Source organism: Rhinopithecus roxellana, chromosome 16, assembly GCF_007565055.1.
Source record: "Rhinopithecus roxellana isolate Shanxi Qingling chromosome 16, ASM756505v1, whole genome shotgun sequence".
NCBI classification, from domain to species: Eukaryota; Metazoa; Chordata; class Mammalia; order Primates; family Cercopithecidae; genus Rhinopithecus; species Rhinopithecus roxellana.
The window spans coordinates 96242508-96250114 of NC_044564.1; the positions used below are offsets into that span (position 1 = coordinate 96242508).

At 42.6% G+C, this 7607-nt stretch overlaps 1 pseudogene across 1 annotated transcript; it reads right to left on the bottom strand.

Annotated features, from left to right (window-relative positions):
• Positions 1-1004: 1004 nt before the first annotated feature.
• On the bottom strand, positions 1005-2690 carry LOC104659299 (annotated as a pseudogene). The gene has a single exon (XR_004054091.1). The product of XR_004054091.1 is annotated as a protein FAM210B, mitochondrial pseudogene (transcript).
• Positions 2691-7607: the final 4917 nt, after the last annotated feature.

Sequence of the window (7607 nt, forward strand, 5' to 3'; positions counted from 1 at the left end):
CATTTTTTTTTTTTTTTGCATAGGTATTACTAGGGACGTGAATGGGAGACTAGTATAGAAAGTGGTGAGGAGCCGAAGCCAACAAATTGCTTTAAACACAAGATGAAAATGCTCTGTTCTGTCCAAAGAATCATCTAATACTGGTGTGAGGCATTTCACTTAGCTGTGGAGAAGTCCTTGGAATTAGATCTCAGAAAGACAGTTCCGGCTTTAAGACAGTAAAACCTTTTGGCAACGGGCTAATTGCATTACAGGAAAGAAGAGTTCTACTTGAAAGACCTTGCAGGTGGAGAAACTGTCCTACAAAGATTCTTGGAAATGTTAGTGGAGATAACTGACATGGGTAGGTCTGGGCCAACCAGGAACTGTCAACAGCCTGATCTCAGCAAAACCAGGACAGCCAGTTAATAGTTCCTTCAGTTCTCTGATGGTCACAAATGTAATTTTATTTAGCCTTGTGGAAGTTCTGCAACAAATGTAATTGTAAAGGAATTGGGAGCCAGAAAGATAAATGCAACTCCTTCAACTATGTGACAGGGCAGACTGGTTAATCTGGGTTTCCAGAGTGTGGAGCAAGTGCCCTGCATCAGAGAACGGCCCAGGGGGAACGTGCATGATGCCGAACCCCACAGGACAGAATTACGTCAATCGCCTGCTCCTGACTAGTATAAGGAGGAAGTCCCAGTGTCTCAGTTTGGATCTACGCTTGGATTTCTTTCTTTGTTTTGGAGACAGAATCTTCTTCTGTCGCCCAGGCTGGAGTGCAGTGCTGTGATCTTGGCTCACTGCAACCTCCACCTCCTGGGTTCAAGCCATTCGGCCTCAGCCTCCCCAGCAGCTAGGACTGCAGGCATGTGCCACCATGCCCGACTAACTTTTGTATTTATAGTAGAGACGGGGTTTCACCATGTTGGTCAGGCTGGTCTCGAACTCCTGGCCTCAAGTGACCCACCTGCCTCGACCTCCCAAAGTGCTGGGATTACAGGCGTAAAACACCACCTCTATGCTTGAATTTCTACTCTTAGCTAATCTCTCTAACATACATGCCCTTCATTGGGTAAAGCTGGCTCAGTAGACTAAGTACACCTGCCGTGTAATACAAGCCCCTCCCTGGCTTGCATAGTCTCATAGTTGCCTTCCATTTGTGACAAGTGCCACGAATATTCCTTTTTAGGAAGTGATACAAAATGTTTTTTTTTTTCTTGAACAGGATTTTTAACTCAATAAGACAGTGTAAACATCATGACAATTCTGGAATGACTGAAGTTTGAGATAAAGATTGTCTAAGAAAAGCTAAGATTGTCTTAGCTGTTTCTGTGTGGTATCCAAATTCCTCTGGAACATGGGCATCAGGAACCAAGTGATGCCCCTGCTACTGGGCAGAGTTTTCATATTTTACCTAAATAGATACAAATGATGCCAACCTACTTTAATGAAATTTCAGAAAAACCATCTGGAATCAACCCCATCATGTCCAGATTGGAAGGTGTTTGGGGATCAATGAAACACACCAGAAATACTCTTCTTCCCCCAAAAACAAATAGAATGAATGTCAAAGTATTGATGCTAATTTAGATTGTGATTACATATTAAGTTTTGCTTCATTAATCGTAGCACTGGCAGCTGTTTTGCAGAACACTGCATATTAAACTGTAGGCAGCTGAAAACAAATATCAGCGGAAGGGGATATTTAAAAGCCAGTTAAATTAATCATTGCTTTTTAGGAAACTGAGCCAAGATTAACCCCCTGGAGCTTTTACAGACAGACCCTCGCCAAAATCTCCCACAAGGAACATTTGTAGGCTATTTTGTTTTGAGATGTTAACCCATCTGTGATGTCTTGCTGACATTTTAGATTATATATACAAGCCCTATAATGAATAGCATTCACAAAATTTATGAGGCAAAAAATTAAAATTGTTCAAAAGCCTGATTTTTGCTGGCAAAGTTTATCCATGAGAACATAGCAATTAGCCCCCTACCTCTCCAAAAGAAACCCTATAACCCTAAAACCAGTCCAAATTGTGTAATTTAGAAGAAATAGGTTTTCAGTGTGTACGACTGAAGAGTTCATTAAGGTTTTGCAGCTGGAGGTTTAAAGAATCCCACTTTTCGAAAATATCTGACAATCAAGGGCACAGAGACTAGCGTCATGCTGATTCTCACTGGCGCAAACAGCTTGTGGATTGCATAGGCCACCACAAAGGTACTTGTGCCTGCTGCCATTTTTGACTGTACCAGGGACTCTTTAAATCCGAGTTTCAGCAGGACTGCAGACATGTCCACACCACTTGACACAACCATGTAAAATATGCCCAAGGAGATTAATGAGATTCCAATGTGCAGCGACACGCCGACAGTGCCATACTCTTGAAAAATCTTTTTCAGTTGCTGTGACTTGCTTTGCTTTTTCTCCTCTGTGCAACTGACGCTGCTGCCTGTTGTCTCTGTGGCCTGGCTGGGATCCTGGCGGCCGCGGCAGCCCCCGCGCGCCGTGTGGAGCAGCCGGGCGTCTGGCCTGGGCGGGAGCAGGGCCAGGGCCAGGGGCGGCGGGGAGCAGGGGGCGGTGGCGCCCAGGAGCCAGGTGGCGCGAGGCCGGACCCGGGCGCCCATCCTGCCTGCCGGGACCAGCAACACCAGCAACCCGGCCATGGCACGCAGCTAGGCGCGGCCCGGGAGCCGCTGACTCGGGAAGCTCAATTCTTTTCTTTAAGAACGTTGAATATTGGCCCCCACTCTCTTCTGGCTTGTAGAGTTTCTGCCGAGAGATCTGCTGTTAGTCTGATGGGCTTCCCTTTGTGGGTAACCAAACCTTTCTCTCTGGCTGCCCTTAAGATTTTTTCCTTCATTTTAACTTTGGTGAATCTGGCAATGATGTGTCTTGGAGTTGCTCTTCTGGAGGAGTATCTTTGTGGCGTTCTCTGTATTTCCTGAATTTGAATGTTGGCCTGCCCTACTAGGTTGGGGAAGTTCTCCTGGATGATATCCTGAAGAGTGTTTTCCAACTTGGTTCCATTTTCCCCCTCACTTTCAGGCACCCCAATCAGACATAGATTTGGTGTTTTTACATAATCCCATACTTCTTGCAGGCTTTGTTCATTTCTTTTTCTTCTTTTTTCTTTAGATTTCTCTTCTCACTTCATTTCATTCATTTGATCCTCAATCGCTGATACTCTTTCTTCCAGTTGATCGAGTCGGTTACTGAAGCTTGTGCATTTGTCACCTATTTCTCGTGTCATGGTTTTCATCTCTGTCCTTTCGTTTATGACCTTCTTTGCATTAATTATTCTAGCTGTCAATTCTTCCACTCTTTTTTCAAGATTTTTAGTTTCTTTGCACTGGGTACATAATTCCTCCTTTAGCTCTGAGAAGTTTGATAGACTGAAGCCTTCTTCTCTCCTCTCGTCAAAGTCATTCTCTGACCAGCTTCAATCCGTTGCTGGCGATGGGCTGCGCTCCTTTGCAAGGGGAGATGTGCTCTTATTTTTTGAATTTCCAGCTTTTCTGCCCTGCTTTTTCCCCATCTTTGTGGTTTTATCTGTCTCTGGTCTTTGATGATGGTGACGTACTGATGGGGTTTTGGTATAGGTGTCCTTCCTGTTTGATAGTTTTCCTTCTGACAGTCAGGACCCTCAGCTATAGGTCTGTTGGAGATTGCTTGAGGTCCCCTTCAGACCCTGTTTGCCTGGGTATCAGCAGCAGAGGTTGCAGAAGATAGAATATTGCTGAACAGCGAGTGTACCTGTCTGATTCTTCCTTTGGAATCTTCCTCTCAGGGGTGTACTCCACCCTGTGATGTGTGGGGTGTCAGACTGCCCCTAGTGGGGGATGTCTCCCAGTTAGGCTACTCAGGGGTCAGGGACCCACTTGAGCAGTCTGTCCATTCTCAGATCTCAACCTCCGTGTTGGGAGATCCACTGCTCTCTTCAAAGCTGTCAGACAGAGTTTTTCACGTTTGCTCAGGCCTGTGCTGCACCCCCTGTTGTTTTTTTAGCTGTGCCCTTTCCCCAGAGGTGGAGTCTATAGAGAGAGGCAGGTTTCCTTGATCTGCTGTGAGCTCCACCCAGTTCGAGCTTCCCAACGGCTTTGTTTACCTACTTAAGCCTCAGCAATGGCAGGCGCCCCTCCCCCAGCCTCACTGCTGCCTTGCGGTTAGATCGCCACAGACTGCTGTGTTACCTGTGAGGGAGGCTCCATGGGCGTGGGACCCTCCCGGCCAGGTGTGGGATATATTCTCCTGGTGTGCCCGTTTGCTTAAAGCGCAATATTGGGGTGGGAGCTACCCGATTTTCAAGGTGTTGTGTGTCTCAGTTCCCCTGGCTAGGAAAAGGGATTCCCTTCCCCCTTGCGCTTCCCAGGTGAGGCGATTCCTCACCCTGCTTCAGCTCTTGCTGGTCAGGCTGCAGCAGCTGACCAGCACCGATTGTCTGGCACTCCCTAGTGAGGTGACCCCAGTACCTCAGTTGAAAATGCAGAAATCACCGGTCTTCTGTGTCGCTCGCACTGGGAGTTGGAGACTGGAGCTGTTCCTATTCGGCCATCTTGCTCCGCCCCGTCCCACCGTTCTTTTCATTGCCCAGTTTGGTGACACTGTTTTCGTGGAATCTGCAATAGGATAGTAGGGAGTTCATTAAAGTCTATGTGACAAAAGCAATTTCCTCAGAGGAAAAGCACAAAGAAGCTTCCTGAGAAACTGCTTTGTGATGTGTGTATTCATCTCACAGAGTTACACGATTCTTTTCGTGGAGCAGTTTGGTGGCATTGTTTCTGTGCAATCTGAGATGGTATATTTTCAATGACGTTGAAGCCTGTGGTGAAAAAGGAAATATCCTCAGATAAAAACTGTAAAGAATCTTTCTGAGAAAGTTCTTTGTGACATGTGAATTCATCTCACAGTGTTACACTGTAGTTTTTACTTAGCAGCTTGCTAACACTGTTTTTGTAGAATTTGCAAAGGGATATTTGGGAGCCCATTGAGGCCTATGGTGAAAAATGAAATATCCTCAGATAAAAATTAGAAAAAACTTTCAGAGAAACTGCTTTGTGATGACTGAATTCATCTCACAGAGTTACACTGTTCTTGTCATTGAGCAGTTTGTTAACATTTTTTCTTGGAATCTGCAATGGGATATTTCAAATCCATTGAAGCTTATGGTGATAACGAAGATGTCGCCATATAAAAAATAGAAAGAAGCCTTCTGAGAAATGGCTTTGTGATGTGTTAATTCATCTCACAGAGTTACATGATTCTTTACGTGGATTGGTATGGTAGCACAATTTTTGGGGAATATGAGAAGGAATATTTTGGATTGCATTGAAGCCTAAGGTGACAAACAAAATATCCTCAGATAAGAACTAGAAGGAAGGTTTCTGAGAAAGTTCTCCGTGATGTGTGAATTCATCTCACAGAGTTACGCCTTTCTTTTCATGGAGACGTGTGTTAACAGTCTTTTCTTGGAATCTGCAAAGGGATTTTTGGGAGTGCTTTGAGGCCTAAGGTGTAAAAGGTAATATCCTCAGATAAAAAGTAGAAAGAAGCTTTCTGAGAAACTGCTTTGTGATTTGTGAATTCATCTCACAGAATTACACTGTTCTTTTCATTGAGCAGTTTGCTAACACTGTTTTCTTGGAATCTGTGAAGCTTAAGATGAAAAAGGAAATATCCTCATATAAAAACAAGAAAGAAGATTTCTGAGAAACAGTTTTGTGATGTTGTAAGTCATGTCACAGAGCTACACGATTCTTTTCATGGATCAGTCTGTTAGCAATGTTTTTGGGGAATCTGAGAAAGAATATTTTGGATTGCATTGAAACTTAAGGTTACAAAGGAAATAAAATCATATAAAAACTGGAAAGAAGCTTTATTAGAAACTGCTTTGTGATGTGTTAATTCATCTCCCTTCATTACACCTGCCTCTTCATGGAGTAGATTGCTAACACTGTTTTTGTGGAATCTGCACAGGATACTGAGGAGTGCATTGAGGCATATAGTGAAAAAGGAAATATCCTGAGATAAAAACTAGAAAGAAGCATTCTGAGAAACTGTTTGTGATGTGAAATTTCATCTCACAGAGATACAACATTCTTTTCATTGAGCAGATTGATAACACTGTTTTCGTGGAATCTGCATTAGGGTATTTGGAAGCGCATTGAAGCTTATGGTGACAAAGGAAATATCCACAGATAAAAACCATAAAGGTGGTTTCTGAGAAACTTCATTATGTTGTGTGAATTCATTTCACAGATATACACTGTTCTTTTCATGGAGCAGTTTGATAACCCTGTTTTTGGGGAATCTTAGAAGGGATATTTAGGATCACATTGAAGCCTATGGTGAGAAAGGAAATATCCTGAGATTAAAACTAGAGAGAAACTTTCTGTGAAAGCTCTTTGTGATGTATGAACTTATCTCACATTGTTACAGCTTTCTCTTCATGGAGCAGTTTGCTAACACCGTTTTCATCGAATCTGCTAAGGAATATTTGGGAGTGCACTGAGTTCTGTGGTGAAAATGGAAATATCCCCAGATACAAACAAGAAAGAAGCTTTTGGACAAAGTTCTTTGTGATGTGGGAATTCATCTCACAGAGTTACACCTTACTTTTCATGGAGCAGTTTTCTAGCACTGTTTTCATGGAATCTGCAAAGGGATACTTTGGAGTGTATTGAGGCCTATGTTGGTAAAGGAAATTTATCCTCAGATAGAAACTAGAAAGAAGTTTCTGAGAATCTGCTTTGTGATGTGTGACTTCAGCTCACAGAATTACAATGTTCTTTTCATTGAGCAGTTGGTTGACACTGTTTTCTTGGAGTCTGCAATGCGATATTTCAGAGCGCATTGTAGCTTGTGGTGACAAAGGAAATATCATCATATAAAAACTAGAAAGAAGCTTTCTGAGAAACCACTTTTGGATGTGTTAAATCATCTCACAGAGTTACACGATTATTTTTATGGATCAGTTTGCTAGCACTGTTTTGGGGGAACCTGAGAAGGGATATTTTGGATGACATTGAAGCCTGTGGTTACTAAGGAAATATCCTCAGATAAAAAGTAACAAGAAGTTTTCTGAGGCAGTTCTTTGTGATTTTGAAATTGTCTCAAAGACATACACCTTTCTTTTCATGGGGCAGTTTTCTAACAGAGTTTTCGTGGAATCTGCAAAGGGATATTTGGGAATGCATTGAAGCCTATAGTGTAAAAGGAAATATCCTCAGATAAAAACTGGAAAGATGCTTTCTGAGAAACTACTATGTGATTTGTGAATTCAACTCACAGAGTTACACAGTTCCTTTCATTGAGCAGTTTGATAACACTGTTTTCTTGGATTCTGCAATGGGATATTTAGGAGTGCATTGAAGTTTATGGTGATAAAGAAAATATCCTCATATAAAAACTAGAAAGAAGCTCTCTGAGAAAGCATTTTGTGATGTGCTAATTCATCTCACAGAGTTACAGGATCCTTTTCATGGATCAGATTGGTAACACTATTTTTCTTTAATCTGAGATGAGATATTTTGGATCACATTGAAGCCTCTGGTGACTAAGGAAATATAGTCAGATAAAAACTGGAAAGAAGCTATCTGAGAAAGTTCTTTGTGATGTATGA